The 21059-nt window shown below is 42.9% G+C and overlaps 1 protein-coding gene across 5 annotated transcripts in view; it reads left to right on the top strand.

Annotated features, from left to right (window-relative positions):
* Positions 1-21059, top strand: part of CDKL5 (cyclin dependent kinase like 5) — a 423438-nt gene that overhangs the window by 10761 nt on the left and 391618 nt on the right. The window lies entirely within an intron of this gene.

Below are 21059 nucleotides of genomic sequence, written 5' to 3'. Positions count from 1 at the left end.
CATTGGGCCCCAGTTTATGTAATTGCCCTCATGAATGCAGTGTAAGTGGTCTTCTAATTAGTGATTTATTTATTGCCATGACAATGCTTTGTCTGTACTCACTGGAATTCTAGACGGAAAACAAATATAGAGCTTTCAAATTCTGACCAGCATCCAGTGAGAATAGACAAAGCGTACTCATAGTTATAAGTAGATCACCTTTTAGATGTCTGCTTTAAACCGTTTTCACCTTTCAAGTGAGCACAATGCAGGGGTTGGGTACAGGATGCCAGCGTTCGGGATGCCGACGTTCAGAATCCCGGCGGTCATAATCCCAATGCCGGCATCCCGACAGGGTTAGAATACCAACACTTTGTTGGTCAGTATCCTAACCCTCCCTCCCCAATGCCTAACCCTAACCTCCCCTAGTGTTCCCGCTAGGATCAGTTGCGGGCAGGTCACCGGTGACCGGGAGCACTAGCGCGCGTTCCTGAAAAGGGGACACAGGCGGCCAGTGAAGGGGGCACAGTCCCGATGATGTCACTGTTGGGGTGGTGCAGCCCCCTCGACGTCACTTATGGGGCATGACAAGCTAGCAGCGTCATTATTAGGGACGTGCCCAGCACCTATGGAGGTGCTGGGCTTCCCCGAAGCTGTTACTTAATGTGAATAGATGCCATGCGCATGGCATCTATTCACGTGGCGGAAAAACGGCAGCGGCCAGGCTGTTTTAGCAGGGCACCGCTAAAAGGGGCAGGGTGCATTTTGCCCTTTAAAAATCGGGCACGGCGCCCTGCTAATGCAGCCTAGCGTGAACACTAATTCCCCTAGTGCCTAAACCTAACCCTCTCCCCCTAGTGCCTAACCCTAACCCCTAACCCTCCTCCCAACCCCGTTACTTATCTTCGGGATTCCGGTGGTTGGAATATTTACCGCATCCCCAATGCAGGACAATGCACACTGGGCAGATTTTAAACAACTTGTGTATACATACCCAAAATAAATATATCAAAAACAAATCTAAGGCTGGTAATTTTTATTCAAATGGTGTTGTGTATGTTGGAAGGTAGGCTGATTGAAGGTCACCCATGCAGCAATACAGACATTTGTCTAATGAGCTTTTTTTTTAATAACCATTTCAAATGGACATCCACAATGACTGGAGAAAAGATATTGTCACCACCACCACCACAGAGATGGACTTCCATAGGTCAAATGTTGTAATAAAACAGCACTGGAATAAAATATATATATATTTATATATATATAATATATATATATATACTCACATTGTAGTGTAGACAATTAAAGGACATTGAGTACTTTTAAACGAGGCTTCTCTCTTCTAACAATATTTTGAGTCTCAACTTCTGATTTTCGGTGTGTCAGTTCCATCCTAGATGTGATGTGTGCAAGAGTGTTGCTTTGGCAATGCATTTCTAGAAAAGTTTCTGGAAAGATATTTCTTCGTATAAGGGGTAAATTTACTAAGATTCGAGATGGTCCCAATTTTCAAAGTCATTTATCTCGCTGGTACTTGCCAAAAATCGGGTGATTTAATCCCTTTTTTTTTGCAAATTTACCAACAGGCGATTTGAGGCTAAACGAGTTTGCCGATGGTGAAGCAGAACGAGATATCTCTCCCGAGTAACTCATTTTGCAGGAGATTACTCACCCGAGATTGCAGTGTCTTCTCTCTGCAAATTTCTCCTGAGCTAGCAGCCAGCACATATCAGTGAGATATGTGCTTGCTGCTTGTGTTAAAACTTGTAAAAAATAGATAAATGTTTTTTACAAAAAAAATGACGTGAGGTCCCCCCTTCCAAAATACTAACCAGCCCAGGGCTTGCCAGCCTGTCCTGGTTCTTAATTTACAGGGGAAAAAATGTGTAGGGTTCCACTGTAAATTATGAACCAGCAACAGGCAGCAGGGTCAGAGCTGGTTTTAAATATATGGAGAAAAAAATGACGTGAGGTACCCCGTATATTTAAAACCAGCCCAGGACCCTTTCTAACAGGGGACTGATGCCACAGCCAGGAGTGCCCTTTCACCAGGCCCCGCAGCATCAGCCCTGACCATTAGTCAGCCCAGGCTAGGGATCCCTGGGGAGTTGGGGACCCCCCCAATAAAGGAGTCACCCTCTCCAGGGCACCCCTGGCCTAGGCCGATAGCCTGGGGCTATCCCCGCCACCCCTGGGTGGTGGGTGGTGAGTTGATATTGTTAGGTGCAGTGTAAATATTAGATTTTTCATCATTGCCTGTACAGTGGAACTACAGGTCCAAACAAGCCCCCCCCCACCGCATGCTGGTACTTGGAGAACCATAAGTACCAGCATGCGGGGCATTAAGGGCTCACTGGTACCTGTAGTTCACCTGTAAAGAAATGGTTAATAAAACACACAACACACTGTGAAAATAAAGCTTTATTGCATCCATAAACACACTTACACATACTCACCTGTTTCCAAATGTTCATGTCCCCTTGTCAACGTAAAGTATCCCATCGAATTACCTGTAAAAAAAGATCCAATACTCACCTTTATATCCCTCGATGTTCTCCACAGAAATCCAATATGGGCTCCGGATACTGTGTAACAACATGCTTCTGCATGTTGTTACACTGCGCTAATGTCTGTAGGTGTACTTCAGTCCCGGGCCGCAAGCAAATCAGCGGTGGCTAACATTAGCGGCCGCTCATTGGCTGGTCCCTCGTGGAGGAGCCGCTCATTGGCTAAGCCCACGTGGGTCCCAGCCAATGAGTGGCCGCTAGGGGTGGCGGGGATAGCCCTGGGCTATCAGCCTAGGCCAGGGGTACCCTGGAGAGGGTGGCCCCTTTATTGGGGGGGTCCTCAACTCCCCAGGGATCCCTGGCCTGGGCTGACTAATGGTCAGGGCTGATTCTGTGGCTGGGGGGCCCGGTGAAAGGGCAGTGGCATTAGTCCTCCGTTAGAAAGGGTCCAGGGCTGGTTTTAAATATACGGGGTACCTCACGTCATTTTTTTTCTTCGTATATTAAAAACCAGCTCTGACCCTGCTGCCTGTTGCTGGTTCGTAATTTACGGTGGAAACCTACACATTTTTTTCCCTGTAAATTAAGAACCAGGACAGACTGGCAAGCCCGGGGCTGGTTAGTGTTTTGGGGCAGGGGACCTCACGTAATTTTTTTTACATTTTATCCCTATTTTCACCATTTACAGAAAGAAACATACACAAATCACAATGATTTGTGCATGTTTCTGACCATCTCGCAGCTCAGGGGCTTGAGTGTTTGAAAAGTGATTTTGACAGAGAATTTGCTCCTATCTCACCCGAGCTTGTCATCCCGATTTTTGGTAAATTTGAAAGATGTATGTTTTTGGTGAAAAGTACTTCTGATTTGGCCCGATGGTGATAAGATTCGAGATTGCTATCTCACCCGAGTTTTACGAGTGAGATGAGAGAAATCTCTCTAACTCCCCGACTTTGCCTTTAGTAAATTTGCAAGCAGGGAAAAAAAATCAATAAATCACCCGAGATGGTCATCTCGACCTATCTCAATTGTTAGTAAATTTACCCTTAAGAGTGGTCATTTTGTGGAATTACCAATCAAGGGAGGTGGTGATGTTGAAAACCAGATAGAACACCTGGGCATGTACAAACACTGCAGGCTGGCGGCACTCAGGTTAATAACGACAGAAGACAGTGGCTGAATGTAAATTCCAACATTTCAATGCATAATACGTATTTCAGTATATATAAATGTATGTATATATAAACGAAAAACACCACTGTTTCTCTTATGGAATTCAGCATCTACTTGATGTCACATGACTACCTTCCCATTTAAAAGATGAGAGTTGCATCCAAGATGGCTGCCTTCAAGGTGGTCGCAATACTTTCCAAGCTTTCCCCCACTCCCATATCATATGTGGAGACACTGGATTAATATTTACTTACTCATTTCCTTTTTATATGGGTGATTCCACAGTTATGGACCACCCTATATGTGTGTGTATACAGTAGCAATTGGTAAAGTTACAAGGTGTAAGATCCATTTCTCCGTCATTACATTGGACAGGCTCAAGTTGGAAACACACCTATATAGAGGTGGGAAGTTTTCTGCTATTCTTATATCAAAAAACACTCCAATCTGTGGCCAATCATTGGTGATTATATCATCCTATTTCAATAATGTACTGACCATTGATCAAAATCTCATAAGGAGACGAAACGCTAATGGTAAAGAGGCTTTGAGATTCACTATAAGGATATATACTGTATATCGAACTCTGAACCCTAGAAAGTTGGAAAAATGTTATACATTGAGAGCGGAATGTCTGCAACTAATTGTGATGTAATATGTATTGTGAATAGTGTGTTTTATACAAATACATTTTAAAAAATATATTTCAAATTGTAGTATTCGGCCTTATGGTATTATCTACTGAATTTTGGGTATAGCACCTTTGATATTCATGTTTGCCCCTCAGAACAATTTAATGCTTGTCAGTCACCAGAAAATCTTCAGACAATCAGATAGGAAACAGAGAGTACAGATTATTCTCAACAATTCAATAGTAATTCTTTGTATAATATTGTGATTTAAACTACATTCAGCGTGATCCGGTTTTGGTTCTGTGTGCTTGAAAGTCAATATCATTGGTTAAATATCCCTGGTCATAAACTTTTGTAAAGTTTTTGGAAAGGAAGACAGATTAAAGCTGGGTACACACTATATGACGTTTTGCATGTAATATCGTTCTGACACGAATCAGAATGATATATCGTACACATCATATCTGAAGATGGCGAATGTTTCCTCAGTCAAGCTCCGAAAATATTGTATTGTCTGAGCTTGATTAATTTAGGTCCCCATACTGGTATATGGGGATGCCGGGCCAGATCGGTCCAGAAAAGGGTAAGCAAGACATATCAGTGATATCTCCTGCATTACCTTTATGATGAATGACCTCTGTCTACATAAGTCAATGAAAATGTTAAGTTTGTAGAAATTAAGTGATGATGAATATGAATATGGTGATCTTTGCATTGCAAAAAATATTATTTATTCCCCTTTTACACTAAAATCCTGGGTCTGACCCGGGATTTGGAACACAGGACTTGATTCAGACCCGCTCGCTAGGAAGCATTCGCCCGTAGCCGGACAATTTTTGCATTCTGCACATGCTTACGCATCGCAGTGCGCGTGCGTGAACTAGTCCGAGCGATCGGGAAGCGTACGCTCGCCGAGCATAGACAGCCCGGCTGAATGAGTGACAGGAGAAGCCGTTGTGGGTGGTGACGGGGGAGTGGAGGTGTGAACGCAGGCGTGCCTGAGCGTCTTAACGCCGTTTCAGAGGCGTGCATAATTAACGGACAGCATCATAGTACACGTCACCTGGTTGAATTTTACACTGAAGTGCTCGCAGTGCTTGCGGTAGGGTATAGTCAACCTCAAGCGCTGTGAATGCATCCGATGGTACTTGATGGTACTGATGGTTGCATACACTTCCTGGAGATGACGTGCGCAAGTGGGCGTCTTAAGACAGGCTGGTGGGCGTCTACATACACAAAAGGATCGCATGCCAAGACATAGTGGGCGTGCTTATGCCTTGCCGCGCGATCGCCTGCCCTGCCGCCACTTAGCCGAATTTGCATACGCATCTAGAGAGCGGGTCTGAATTGAGCCCACAGTTCCAACCCGGGATAGACCCCGTTCACATTGCGGCTCCGACCTGGCTTATTCCCGAGTCCGGCCATTTACACTGCACACGGGTGCAGTGTTAACTGTACTGCCAGCGCTCAGAGATAGCATAATCACTTAGCCACGACCCGTGTTGACATGGCAATAACCCGGGTTATTTGGCCAGTGTAAAAGGGGTATAAGTATTTTGCAAGGAATAAAAACAGAGAGAGCCTCCTCTCACTTTAAAGTATGCACTGAAAAGATAAATCCCTAGAATCTAGGTATTTTACACAATATATATGTGTGAAGGTTTTCAATTAATCCTCATGTATAGTAGCATTATTATTATTATTTTTATAAATAAGACTATTTATTAATATCAATGTTAATCCCCAAAAATGAACATTCCTTATCGCCACATGCTGTGGCAATTTGGAATATTTTTGTTGGGGTCTATTTGTTAAGGAACTCATACCTCCTTATCGGAGCAGCTGTCCCGGTGATTTTTAAAAAGCTATACTTTCACCATTGATGGCAGTGGTGAAGATCCACACTGCCAGCTCATCTCCCGGAAGTATTACTAAGCCTGCGCAACCTAAAGTCAGACTCACTGTAAAGGGACTCTGATGGCTTTTACCATAGAAAAGAGCATGTTATTGCCATCTGAAGATAGCGTCAGCTATCGAAGTTAAGCTCTGAAAACTTTTGGGTTTCGGATCTTGAAGAATTGCCCAACTGCAACATCCCTATACACCATACTTGCCTACAATCTGGCTGCTCCTTCTGGGAGGGAGCAGCCAGATCGGCAAAACAGAGGGCGTGGCCGGCAAAAGGGGGCGGGTCCAAAGGAGCAGAGGTCGGTTTGCGGGCGTGACATGGGGCGGGGCCACGCGACCGTGTCATTTTAGCCCCGCCCCCGCTACACAATGCAGGAAAAAAGGCATTGCGAAGCAGGGGGCAGGGCCAAAATGACGCGAATCGCGTCAGTGCCCCCCCCCCCGCTGCGGGGGTTAATCAGGTAATGCCTGCCTTTCCGGGGGGCGGGAGCTGCACTTGTTTATCGGGAGGCTCCCGCCCGAATCGGGAGGGTAAGCAACCCTGCTATACACTGTATGGGGATGGTGGTACTGTGATTTTGTGCATAACCTTGCATTAGACACTTGATAAATAGGCACTTTATTTAATTTAGTGTAAACCATGCCGACAATGCTGTTTTACGGAGCATAAAAGCTTTATCAATAGGTCCCTAGGTCACTGTGTATTTGTAAGTGAAAGATGAAACCATTGGAAAGTAGATATTTTATGATTAATATATCTGACTTTGTGCTTGGTGGATAAATCTTACCATAATTGTTTTACTGTTTTAGTCTCTGTAGAGGGAAGCATTATTTTTATATAGTGAATTACTAAATAAATGAGTGGAAAAGTTCAAATAAAGCGTACAGTGATGTAGTATAAAAAGTTTCTGAACTGATTTAAGGTAGTTCCGGAGTATTAGAGAGTGACATGGGACTTCATACGACTTACTTACGTCTTGTAAGTGATTTGTAATGATGGGTACGTAATAAGAGGTTTTATATTGAGAATGGGGATCAGAAATGAGAATGATAGACACACATCTAGTGTTCCATCTTTCATTTGGAACAGTGCATCTGAGAATACAATACATCTATTCTTGCCTTTACATTTCTGTGATTGTCTGTACCTGTGTATATGCATTTCAGTTAATGTTACAATTGTAATGTTTTAATGTTTGCATTTAGCAATATTAATGTGAGATATCAAATTGGTGGCTTAACAATTTCAAACAGCTTGGTACCTAACCTGAAACTGTACACTTGACTGCCACCTTATTAATAAAATGAAATAACACTTGTTCGCGGTCTTTAAACTAATTATGGAGCAAGATACTTTCATGTATAAAATGCACTAAGAAACGATCTGTAAAACATCTGATGTTCTAAATAATATCTCAGTGCAATGAAATTTTGATTAATCAGTTTGGCCAATTCATTCTTCTTCGGTCTTAAGTGCTTTATTTTGGGAAGTGCAATTTGTCCCTTGTAAAACAGTCTTCACCGAATTCAGTAAGGAAAGTCTTTTTTATTTCTTTCCTCGTTTTCCCTCTCAGTTATTCTATTCTTGTTTCATGAACAGAAATTGATTAGGAGTGCATACATTTTTTGTCCGAAATATATTTCATATGCATAAGTCTGTATTTGCCATGAGTTGTTTGGTTTTATGGTTTTCTGGATCATTTTTGAAAAGCTGTCATTCAGTGTTTTAATTTGTTGTTCAGTAATTAATGCAGCTTGAGGAGCTGTTAGTTATTTGTCCACTTTATGTTATTTGTCTACTTTGTGTTCTTCCTTGTGAGTCTGCAAATAAGAAAATGGGGGCTCCATTTATCAATGACGCATAACTCCTTTAGCGCTGGGTAGATTTACTAAAGCTTCTAAAACAGACAAGTGGATGTGTTGCCCATAGCAACCAGTCAGATTCTGTCTATCATTTTCTAGGATGAAATATCGTTATAATTTTTATGTCGACATTTCAACAATGTCGAAATCATAGCTGTGGACATTGTGGTATCAACATTAAGATTGTTGACATTGTGAGTGTTGACCTTATGACTGCTTCCCGAGTATCACAGCTATTGTAAAGACCATAGCCAGAAAGGTAAAGAGGGAAGCTGGGAATCTGAGAGCTCTGTGTACAAAATGTAGAGACTTCCTAGGCGGAACGTCATGAATGTTACTGGGTCCGATGACAGGAGCTGTCTCGTGTGTAGACTGCAGGCAAATCTGAGTAAGAGAAAAAGGGCAAGAAGTACCTCTCTCCTCGCTTATAGACCACCTGTGAAGAATGTTGCATTTTATTATTGTATTGTATCTGTCAACTTGTGTTCTCTTGACAACTTTTGTTTGATTTAAGCGCGTCACCTGTAACATTTCCCAGTTATTGATAAATAACTGAAAGATACTGTATGTGAGAGCACACTCCTGTCATGCAACTGAAACAGTTATACCCCATTCACACTGCTATCAAGTAACCCGGGTTATTAGACATGAATGCGCAGCAACCCGGGTTACTGCGCAGTGTGAAAGTGCCAGGCTGAAATATCCCGGTATTTCAACCTGGGTAACGAGCAGGGTTGAACATGAGTTCAACCCGGCTTGTGGTGCGGTGTGAACGGGTACCCAGGTCGAGGTGACCCGGGTCCCGTTCATTCACTGCATAGGGAGAGCCAGCACTTGGAGATGATCTCATCTCCAAGCGCCGGATCATCACGTGACGCCGATGGCGTCATCGACCCGGCATTATTGCCGGGTCGATCTGCCAGTCTGAAAGGGGTCTCAGGCGGGTCACACCTGGGATGGGCTCGTGCACAAATCCCGGGTGCGACCTGCAATTTGCGATCTAAAAGGGGTAAAACTGTGGTGATTGTTAATGGGACATACAACATAAGAATATCCTGTAGTAACTAAAATTAACAAAAAAGCAAACAAACCTTAAATAAAATGTTAAAAACATGTCATATACCTTTCCTTTCTGGCTTATTATAGCCTACAGAATTCTCAGGTAAAGTCATATTTCCACGTACCCTTTAGGGTAATAAAAAACATACTATAGAACATGGCTCACACAGACAGAAAAGGGGTTTAGGAAACATGATACTGTTCTAAAAAAACAAAATTGTTAACAGATTTTTGACTTTCCCAAAGCAACAGTGGTAAAGGTAACCTTTAGATTTAATATGAAAGGTGATATTTAAAATAAAATGTCTCCCTGTTACAGATACAATCTAGCTGGCATGTTATTGGACCTGGAATTAAAAAAAAAAATTATGTACTGTAAATGCTACAATAGTAATAGTAAGTTCTAACAATTAAAGAGGATTTCCTGACATGAATTACTGGAGAAAAAATCAAATGGACAACACCCATGTGAAAAATAAACTCTTTAAGATGGAATTCCACAGTTCAAAAGTACAATTGGAATTATTTTTTTATCATCAGTAATATTTATTGAAATTTTTCGGGAAAGGGGTACAGAAAAAAAGAAGGGGGGGATGGCATAAAGGACACACACACACACATAAAACAGATTCCAAAATTGCACACAATGTAACACACAATATAATAAAACAACATAGGCATTAATGTAACAGCATATACAAAACTAGAGTAAAACAGAAAAAAGGTCTTAACCAGAAGTATCAGCTTCATTTAAAATAAACTATAAAGGGTCCAACATAGATGGTTTGTAAATTAAATTAACTCCTTTCCTATCAGTTACATAATTCATGCCAAGCCATCCACTTCATTAATGGGGAGAACACTGAGGTAGAATAAGACATAGATTCTATTTTCAAAAATGAAAAGTAACTTTGTGAAGCACCTTCAGTAAAGTTGGGAGGGGGTGAGCGGTTGTTTCCAACATTGAGCCAAAGCAGCTCGTGCTGCAATACAAATATGACCTAGCACTTATTTCTGGTGGGGTCGAACTAATACAGGGTAGACATGTAGCAGAGCCACAGACAGAGAAGGGTACAAGGATACACCTAACACTTTATTCATCAGGGAGAAGCAATACATGTTGGTAGCTGCTCAATCACTTCAGTAATATCACTCAGGTGCATGTAAGGGAGGGGTTATTCTATGCTAGAAACAACAAAAAGTAATCTCCCAACACACTGAATGAAATCAGCAACAAGATTTGAAAAACTACATGGTGGTAGAGATTTCAGAGATCTCAGTTGCATATATTTGAAAAAATATGGCTAAGCCTCCAGGCCGCATCACGGTGTCTCTGATACAGGTGGTCCCTATCACTTGGTATGGGTCTGGGGGATTACTTTTTGTTGTTTTTAATCAGGGAGAATACTTCTTTATAAAAAGCACGGATAAGGGGGCAAGACCCAAAAACAGGAAAAATGTGGCCCACCTCACCACAATTTCACCAACAGAACAGAGCATGAGGGTCAAAAGGTATGCAAACTATCAGAGGTAAGGTAATTGGACTTATTTAATGACAGTGCAAAGAGCAATGTAGTGCTGTAACTCCTAACATCTCTAAAAGCCCACTCCAAGTCTGAATTTTCTATTGGAATAAAATCATAAGTCTCCAAAAATAGCTATAACATATTGGTATTTTTTTAATTACATTGCACTAGGGTGACTTATTAAAAGGCTGAAAATGGTGCATATATAGCTAGTAGTGGATATATGTCAAATGGAATTCAGAATATTAGTTACAACTTTTAGTGGCCAACACTAGACCTGGGTTCTCTATCTGTCCTGTCAGAAGCAGCTGCTGACTGCTTCTCCTACATGTCAGCGAGAGGCACACCATGTGAGTGCTCTATGGGGCCATTAAAAACACTCAGTGAGTTACACTATATCACTCTTTCAGTGCTTTAAGAGCCCGCTTGGTGCCATAGACAGCTGCCTAGGGTTACCTAATGGTAGCATTTAATTGAAGCTGTGGTCAACCTGTTTACTTAGCTAGGCTCATACTTGCCGAAATACCGGAGGGGTTAGCCAGGTCAGCATAGCAGGGCGGCGTGGCATGGCATAGGGGGGCACGACAGGGGACATGCCGTCGTATTGAGGGCGGAACGGGGGCGTGACCACATGATTGCATCACCAAGGTCCCACCCCCGCTACACAATTACCGGCATTGTGAAGCAGGGGTCAGGGACATGATGACTAAATTCAGCACGAATCACATAATTTACACACACCCCCTCCCCCGCTGTGGTTGTATGTGGGGTTGCGGTGGGGTTCCGGGTGTATGCGGCCGCCGGGAGACTTGTCCATTTTTCTGAGCAGCCAGGAGCCTCCCAGCCATTCCCTGGAGAGTATGGCTAGATTCCATGATTTGATCGAAGAGGTACTACATTGTTTAAACAAGTTTCAAATAGCGGGCGTATGAAATACTTATTGAACATAATGACATAATGGATCTCTACCTTAAGCGGCAAAGGTTACTACTTAGGAATCTCTAATGGAGGGTTACAAAATAGGGTATTTAATAAAAAATTTTCTTAGGTGTGAAAGTTCTAATGCGCTTATTGCTTGCTAGTTGGCCTAATCCGTTGAATATTCTTGTAACAGTTTGGCTAAAGGGCGGTACTCCTCACCTTATTCAAAGTTACTTTTATAAAAGAGGCTGGAGAACAAAAACTAGCTTAAAAGTTTGAATCTTCTTTCCTAACAACTTCTGCTTGGAGCTGGTGGTACTTGTACGTCACCTCCATGATTTATGCATATACTGTATGTACAGATGTGTCCTCATACACTATTGCTGTCGTTGCGCCAAACAACCCTTCTTGGTTATTACGAGCAGGGCCCTCTACACTCTTGTGCTTCTCCCTACTATAGTTTCATCTACTTCTTACTCCCCACTAGGACACCTAACACTTGGTTGCTTTGCTCTGTTGCTTATCTGGGTGTTATGGTCGCTAATGTAACAATATATATTATCCATGTCCTGGTCCTGTATTGTATTGTTCTGTAAGGCGCTTGTCTACAACTTGTTTATGTACTTTGTAAGGCGCTGCGGAACATTTGTGGCGCCATGTAAATAAATGATAATAATAATAATAATAATAATTGGTGCGTCAGATCCATGTGACTCTGGCTGAGTGTCGTCCGAAAAGGCGTATTAGTTGCAATCAGATCTGACAAAGGGCTTCATGAGACTGCACTGATTATTTTGATATGCGACACTTGTATATCTGGGTGCGAATGAGACCTGGCAGCTCACTCACGCAGGCCACTCGCGCCGTATGGTGTATTGAGGCTAGGTGTACGAGGACACATCTGTAGCTGCAGCTGTAGTAGAGAATTCTTATTGTATATAGGTTCATACACACAATGATTTTTTGAACGATTATCGTTAAACGATATCGTTTAACGATAATAGTTTGTAAAAATCGTTCACTTTCTGAGTCAAACGATGAACGATTTTCGTTCATTCGCATTTGTAGTTCAGTCAGACTTTTCAGTAAGGGAATATGCAAAAATCGTTTGTAGTTCTAAAAAATCGTTCATTACATTTAAATGAACATAGTAAATGAACAACTTTAGTAAACGATTTTAGTTCATTTTTTCAAGGGAGAAAATCGTTTACTAAAATCGTTCATTAACTAAATCGTTGTGTGTGTATGCAGCTTATGTCATAAAAACTTTTTTCAGTATGGTTTCACAGCTTAAGTTCTAAAAAAAATTGTGTACTTGCTGCAAACATAGTAGCTGCTTGGTAAAAGCATCTAATAGTGGTGGTATTAAAACTTAAAAAAACAAAACAGTAGCCTTTTGATTTTATATTTATAGGCACTTTCATTTTATTGAGAGCAATTTGTATATTAGCATCAGGTATTCATCAGAAAAAAAGAAGGAGCTACTGCATAGAGACTGCCAACTTGTATTCCTTACTATAAAAGAGTAGCCTCTTTAGTTAGCTCATTCCAGGCACATGCAGCGTATCCTAAATTACTTGCCCGTGTTCTCCTTCAGCTTTGGTTCTTGTTGATTTATGATGTTACCAGGTCAAGTGCTTGTTATTTTATTTGTGTATTCAGTGGCGTGTGGTTGGGCAGGACTCCAATCTGGTAATACTGTCCCTGTTAAATGGTCATTAGATTTATTGCAGTCACAGTTTGCAGCTTGCTTTCCTGCTCACTTCCTGATATATTGTTGTGTCACGGCTTCTCGTGTTCTTAAAATAGGTCAATTTCTCATCCACAAATAATACAGTAATAACATAATTACTGCCAAAATGGTAAATATGGTTAAAGTTATTTAACCTAAAAATCATTTAATATATTCTTTTGTATAAGTGGATGAGATGGGTTAAAATTAGATTTAAATTCCTCCAAATGACTTGATACTTTCACATCTTATAATATATTCAGTCGCAAGCCAAAATAATAATATGGAATTTGAAAGGACATGTAGCTTGGCGCCAACTAGGTGTTTGCACTTGGGCTGAGTAGATTGAGGCCGTGTGGTGAGCAAGTAGGCGGAATTGTGAACTATTCAGAGTTTTGCGCACACAGAGATGTGGCTGATCTCAGAAGGATCTCTTACACCAAGGATAGGACTTATAATATGAACGCTGTTTTCACAAACGGATGGATGGGGGTGGTCACAGAACTCTGCCCCGACTCTGAATATGGGCGAAGATCTGTACTTGTTTCCGTGCACGAATGCAGCTGCTTTGTGTGCTAATCTGAATCACGTCCTCTATATTTAGTTATAAGTCTCACCAAATCTTAGATAACTAATTCACCACCTTTAAGATGCAATTTCTGGTTCATGCAAACAATATAAGAGATTGTCAGTGCTTATATGTTTTGAATAACAGTAATGGTAGAAAACCTCATCTGCATGGCAAAATGTATAACAATATAGCAAGAGGACTGATCAAAGGCCAGCATGATGTAGCTGGCCAAAAAGGTTGTCACCTGAGCCCATCTTGTGATGGTCTCATCCAGTCTGTGGCAATCTTCTGCATTGCTATAGTATGTAAGCCCTGATGTATTCCTTTTAAGATGGCCACACGCTCTGCAATCTTCCAGTTTTTTGCCTAAGAGGTGAGCAACTGTGTCACTTTCAATTTGGCTTCATACATGGTTGTCTACATTGGATGAGATCTTTGGTCCTTAGGCCGAGAGGCTTGATCACTCAAATAATCACTGGGGCCTGTAAGAGCAGATGACAGCACACACAGGCTAATAGCATCATCTTCCAGATACATTTATAACATATCTGATTATGATCCTATTGATTTGAGGTATCTCAGTAATTTTGGGGAGACACACAAGGTAATATCAGCGATATTCTTGTTATCACTTGTTATTAATTTTAAATGGTGCTCCAACCAATCAGCTCCTGTCATTTTTCAAACACATGACAGTTACCAACTGATTGGTTGGAGCACCACTTAATATTAGTAACGAGTGATAAGAACAATATCACTCAATAATAGTCTGAGCCTATATTTCACTGAGTTGTCCAAAGTGGATCCTTAAGCTTAAGTTTACATGTATGAATAGATGCCTTTATATATTGTCATTTTATACTACATGATGTGTACATTTTTTGTGTCACTCTAACAGTGTTGTCTGCTGAAATATTGGCGGCGATACAGTGTGGTGCCGGTTTACCAACTGTTCCTCCGATACCTTCTACAAAGGAATAATAGTATCTTGGCTCTGACTATGCCTTTTAGGCCAAATCTGTGGTTACGCCTCAGAAGTTACAGACCAGGTTAATGTGGTTCCTGTTTATAGCTATCACATCATTCTTCTTAATGACTCCAGACTGGGAGAGATGGATTTTCCTTTCCTTCTGTGTATCAGCAGACCCCACAGCAGAAATACGGTCACTAGAGCATCAATACCATCTCTTTTCATGTGCCTTGAATGCTGTGTTACACCAAACTATGGGTCAATGCACTGTACGTTCTTGGCTTGTATATTTTACTAACTTCACTTAGTGGGTGGTCTGCTTTCCTATTTAAATATTACAATGTTTCTTTGCTTTGATTATTAGCATCTTCAGACTTTTCCATTTAATAGTTTTTCTATAACTTTCATTTTATCTGTTATGTATAGTCACGTACCTGCTTCTTAAAATATCATAATGTAAATGTTAATTTTATTACTATTTCATAAATTTATTGGTGATGTCATTACCGTTGTTACTTTGTGGTATGTTTTATAAATCATGTATACATTAGTGATTTTTTTTTTTTAATTCACAACTTATCTACGGATTGCAATGTTACTCCTTATAATGTTGAGGTCAGTGTTTAAAATTGGTGGCTATGTAAATCTGTCTGGCTTGTTGATACTAAGGGGCATATTTAGCAAAAGGCTAAAATCCCATGGCCACCAAAATGGGTGACTTTAGTGGCAATAGGCCTCCACCCATTACTGTTGTCTGCATTAAGTAACTACCTCCAGGGATGAGCTTCTCTGGGTTTTGCCAGGGATAACTTCCCCATGCTAAGCCTATTGAAGAAGCATCACAGTGGGACATGAACCGCCACAGTACCTGTTCTATTATCACCCTCTCAGGTCAATCTTTTCTTTTGAATTTTAAAAAAAAATATTTTCATCTATTTAAAAAAAAATATTGGAAGTGAAAGCCCAAATGTTGGCTTTCATTTGCAATGTGTGGACCTGATAGCCTGCCACGTATTTACATATCTTAATGCCAGTAAAAGCATGCAGACGGGTGTATGTATTGATTACCATACCCACATGATTACACATGAGGTCAGGAGTGTTGGTAGCACATGGGCATCTAGTGAATGCTGTATTCTCCATTTTGGAGTGTCCTGTATTCACCCCCTTAAACCCTTGTTACACACCAAGTTATAAACCCTTGTTACATATGTTAAATACATCTGTGTTCTGTCCTGAATCTTTCTGGGTTACCCCAAATGTACATGTGCATTACATTCACCATCTGAGGTGCGTCCGACATGAAATCTTCCGTTTAACTCCAGAGATCGACAAAATGAAGCACAGATGAAGTAGTAATGGCAGAGAGTCACCTAGGTGCATCTTCCTTCCTTCCTTAAACACACACCTGAATTGCTAGCAAATGTTGTACTGCTGATTTTGGAGGTTGAACATTCTTTCCATTACTCTTGCATTGATTTGGCATAGTTCTCTCTGACCAGTGTGTAACCTTGAATGTGAAAAGGACATCCAGTTTATCCTGATCCAGCACTTTGGAAATGAATGGCATGCTTATTAGTTTAAAACTATTGAGTAATTTAGTCATCCCCTGTAGGCATGTGCATAGCCATTCAGTGATTGTTATTTATTTATTTAAAAAAAAAAGTATTTATTTTGGTGGGTTAGTAGTATATACAGTACATAGCTGTAAATTTCCAATGTATGACTTGAGACGTAGGGGTATATTTACTAAAGTGCGGGTTTTTAGAAGTGGAGATGTTGCCCACGGCAACCAATCACAGTCTACTTAACATTACATTTATCTGGTACTTTCTAGACGATTATTGCTAGAATCTGATTGGTTGCTATGGGCAACATCACCACTACTAAAAACGCGTATTTTAGTAAATATACAGATATTGTGTTTTATTCATTTAATAATTAGTTGTTTACAAATGCAGATATTCATGTACTGTTGGTGCGTACACACACAACGATGTAAGTAATGAACGATTTTTGTTGAGTTTGTCCCTTGAGAAAGTGAACGAAAATCGTTTTACATAGTAGTTGGTTTTACTTTACATAATAAATGATTTTCTGTGTGTTGAAGGAAAAATGTTGCAACTTCGATTGAAAATCGTTCAGTTGGCCAGTCTGACTGAACTACAAACTACAATCGACAAACGTAAACGCGCATGAACGATAATCACTGAACGATTTAACGATAACGACGTCGTTATAGTTAAATCGTTCAAAAAATCGTTGTGTGTACGCACCTTAAAAAGATTTTTTTTTAAATAAATAACTCAAAATGACTGTTCAGCTTACTTTGAGAAAACTATCATGTTGGGAAATAGCAATAGTTGAGTCACATGCATTTTTTTTCAATTACTTTTCAGTATATTTTATATATTATTTAATATTTAATCTATTTATTTAGAAGGAATGACCCACAGGGCTGCCAGCAATTGCTGTGATGGAAAATAAACAATACAACCTCTTTGAGTCCAGCTACACACAGTATGTCTGCAAATGTTGGGTGGTCACAATTAAGGAGACAACATCATATATAGGGGCCTATTCATCAACACTAAAATACTGTTTTTAAGGACATTTTCCTTAATTACCGTTATTTTAGTATTCATGAAGACACTTAGCACAGGAGAAATCACTGATATCTCATTGCTAAGTCCCCCTGCGTTAATTTCTACACTCCCCATACATTCCTACATTAGTATGGGGATATGGAAATATCATCAATTCATCAAATTCCGAAAATTATGTATTTTCGGAATTTGATGGAGGTACTATCCGCCACTGTGAGGTGGCGTATAGCAGGTGACACTTACCTGCTGTCAGCGTGGGCAGGTCCTCCTCCGCTCCCTCCGGTGCTCCCTGGTCTCTCGTCTGGCTCCAGTGGCTGTTCTGACACTGGGCCTGATTCAGAGCCACTCGCTAGATGCGCTCGCTCGCATCCAGTGTATGCAAATTCAGCAAAGTGACGCCATGGCAGGTGCTCGCTCAGAAAGGCATAAGCACTCCCACTTTGGCTGTGCGAGTTCTCTGTGTATGCAGACACCCATTAGCATATGTTGAGACGCCCACTAGCGCACGTCATCTCCAGGAAGTGTATTAAAACATTGGTACATCGAGGACCATCGGAAGTGAATGCAGCGCTTGTGGTTGCCTTACCTTACCGCAAGCACTGCGAGGACTTCAGTGTAACAAAAAGGCATGTGACGTGTACTATGACGCTGCCTGTTAATTATGCACGCCTTAGAAATGGCGTTGAAACACTCTAAGGCATGCCTGCGTTTGCATCTCCACTCCTCCGTTATTAGTGTCATGCACCTGTTACCACCCACAAACGGCCTCTCCTGTCACTCATTTCACTGGGCTGGCTTTGCGGGGCGGGCGAGCGGTTTGCAATCGCACAGAGTAGTTTGCGCACGTGCAGAACGAAGCGTGTGCATGCGCGTTCGCAGACCATCGGCCCACTTGCGAGCGGGTCTGAATCTGGTCCACTGTGTTCTCCAGGCAGAAAACAATAAAGTTTAGAAAAAAAAAGTTTTTTTTTTCTCTAAACTTTACTGTGTTCTGCCTGCTTCACTATGCCAGTGATCTTGTGGCCATGCCCTCTGCTCTGCCCATAAATTCAGAGTAAGCTGTCCGGCCACGCCCCCGTGCTATACCGATCTTGCAATTCCCTCCCAGAAGGGGCAGCCAGAATGTCGGCAAGCATGTATAAAACAAGCATCACATATCCAAATGCAATTGAGTGGTCTGAAAGCATTCAGGTAAACTGAAATAATGAGCCATATATGCAGGGCCGGCAACAGTAATCTCGGGGCCCGGTAGACTGATGTCTCTGGGGACCCCACCTTACCACCACCCCGATCCCGCACATCTCTCGCCTGCATGTTATATGTGAAGTATGATATGTTAACTGAAAGATATGCCAGCCTTTACATAAAGTAAAAATACAATGACTTACCACACTGTCTCTCTGTCACTGATGATGCAAGCTGTAGTTCTTGTCTGCCGTCTCTTCCAAGGTCTTCTTGATGACAGTGCTGTCAAGGGTAGGAGGAATGGTGTATGCAGCCAGCCATCCTCAGCCCATTACCTTCTGTCCCAGCCCCCCAGGGCCGGCGCCACCACAAGGCAGCTTTAGGCAACTGCCTAAGGGCGCCGGTCTCTGGAGGGCGCCGCACATAAATGAGCTTGTGTTGTGGACAGTACGGTATATCTAAATTGATCATGGCTGCTAGGCTGCCTGTGTGAACTACGAGCGGCGGCACTGGCGTAGCCAGCCACCGCTCAGTTACTAAGACAGTGTGCAGCGGCAGATCTGCACACTGTCTCCTCATTCCCTGTAGCAGCACAGTCTTATCGCCCCGATGTGTCCGGGGCTCAGAATGCCTGCCTGTCTCAGTGTCTGTCAGTGCTGCCACCGACATGCCGCCCTCAGCGCCCACCTCCTTCCTTTTACTTCCCTTTTTCTGCTCCTTAGAGATGTAGACGAGGAGCAAGGAATGGATGCCACCCGGGCTGAGAGCCTGGGAGTGGGAAAGGAAAGACTGCTGTGGATTGTGAGTAATACTATATATAATATATACATTAACAAGAAATTTATGTGGTGTGTGCGTGTGTGTAAGTAAGTGTAATGGTGCTCTGTATGTGTGTGTGTGGGTGCCTAGGATGCTGAGGAACCTTGCACCAGCCCTGCAGCCCCCATCACCTTCCTGTGCCCCCAGCACCTTCCTGTGCCCCCAGCCCCCATCACCTTCCTGCTCCCCCAGCCCACATCACATTCCTGTGCCCCCAGCCCCCTTATTCTTCCTCTGCCCCTTCACCTTCCTCCTTCTCCTATCACCTTCTCCTGTCCCCAGCCCCCTTAACCTTCCTCTGCCCCCAGTCCCTAACAGCTTGCCCCCTCACCTTCATCTGTACCCAGTGCCTATTAACTTTCTCTGCCTCCGGCTTATTTAGGGCCCCCTCACCAGCGCAGCGGCGGAACACGTGTGGCGATGTGACCTATGACGTCACGCCGCTGCGTTGTCTATTGGAGGTCATGCCCGGCCCAGGCCGCAGCTGAGCCACCGGGAAGAGCCCACCACTCAGGGGCGTCTTAAGAGAGTGGCCCGTGTGCACTCCCTGTGTGGGGCCCCCTCCTCTCTCCCTGGTGGCTGGCAGCCAACTGACGCGGCTGGCCAGCCACCGGAGCATTAGCAGACTTAGTAGAGTGTGCCCGGAGTCTACTGCGCATGCGCAGAACACCAGAAAAGTGGCCGCGGCGGCTATTTTCCGGTGTTCTGAGCAGCGCTGACACCCGACGCAGGACCATGGACAGGTGAGTTCAAAATAAGATGGGTGCATGGTGCGCGGCCCCCCTGGACTCGGGGTCACGTGTGCCCCGCACACATTGCACCTATTATAGATACGCCACTGCCACTGCCAGCACTGCCCGGGCCAGGCTGCAGAGGACTGGAGGCAGTGCTGGGGTTGGGGGCGGCGGCTATGCAGCTGCCCGTCCGGTTCTCGGGGCCCCTCTGGAGCTCAGGGTCCAGTACGGGTGTACCCGTAGTCCCCCTCTGTCGCCGGGCCTGCATATATGTGAGGTATACATGCGTCTGCTCTTCTGCCCTCCCCACCTCTACAGCAGCCAGACTGGTTCAAGCTCACAAAAGGCAACTGTAACTAAAATAACCATGTGTATGATGTGTTACAGTAGTGGAATGCTGAAAATATCTTTATTGATATTTATATTGAATAGAATTGCCACTTTAAATCAAGAAAATTTAGTCCATCATCTATGAACGTAGAGCATCTCCAACCTTGGGGTTGATAGTCTACAGCAGAAGAAGATGACACCAGGTTCCACTCCTGGCAGCTAAGAACAGGAAACTGAGGCTAGGCAGTGGGTACCAGGGGCGCCGGGAAGGGGGGGTAAGCGGACACTAATTACACAGGCCCAGGCTTGATGGAGGGGCATGCCGCCCCCCTCTCCCTTACCTGTCACTCCTCAGCCCAGCACATGCTGCTGTGTGCTGGGCTGCAGTGGGACCAGAGAGGCTGCGGCTGCTGATCAGTCTTCTCTGGCAGTGCAGGAGGGAAAGGAGGTGATTGATATCATACTGATTGCGCCCCCCTCTTTGTATTTGCCTGGCTGAGGGGTACACGGCACACACGCCCCCTTTCCCCTGTGGAGAGCG

The sequence above is a fragment of the Taudactylus pleione genome, unplaced genomic scaffold, assembly GCF_031769625.1.
Source record: "Taudactylus pleione unplaced genomic scaffold, aTauple2 ptg000026l, whole genome shotgun sequence".
Lineage (NCBI taxonomy): Eukaryota > Metazoa > Chordata > Amphibia > Anura > Myobatrachidae > Taudactylus > Taudactylus pleione.
The sequence above is the reverse complement of the archived record's forward strand: the minus strand, read 5'-3'. Positions and strand labels throughout refer to the sequence as shown.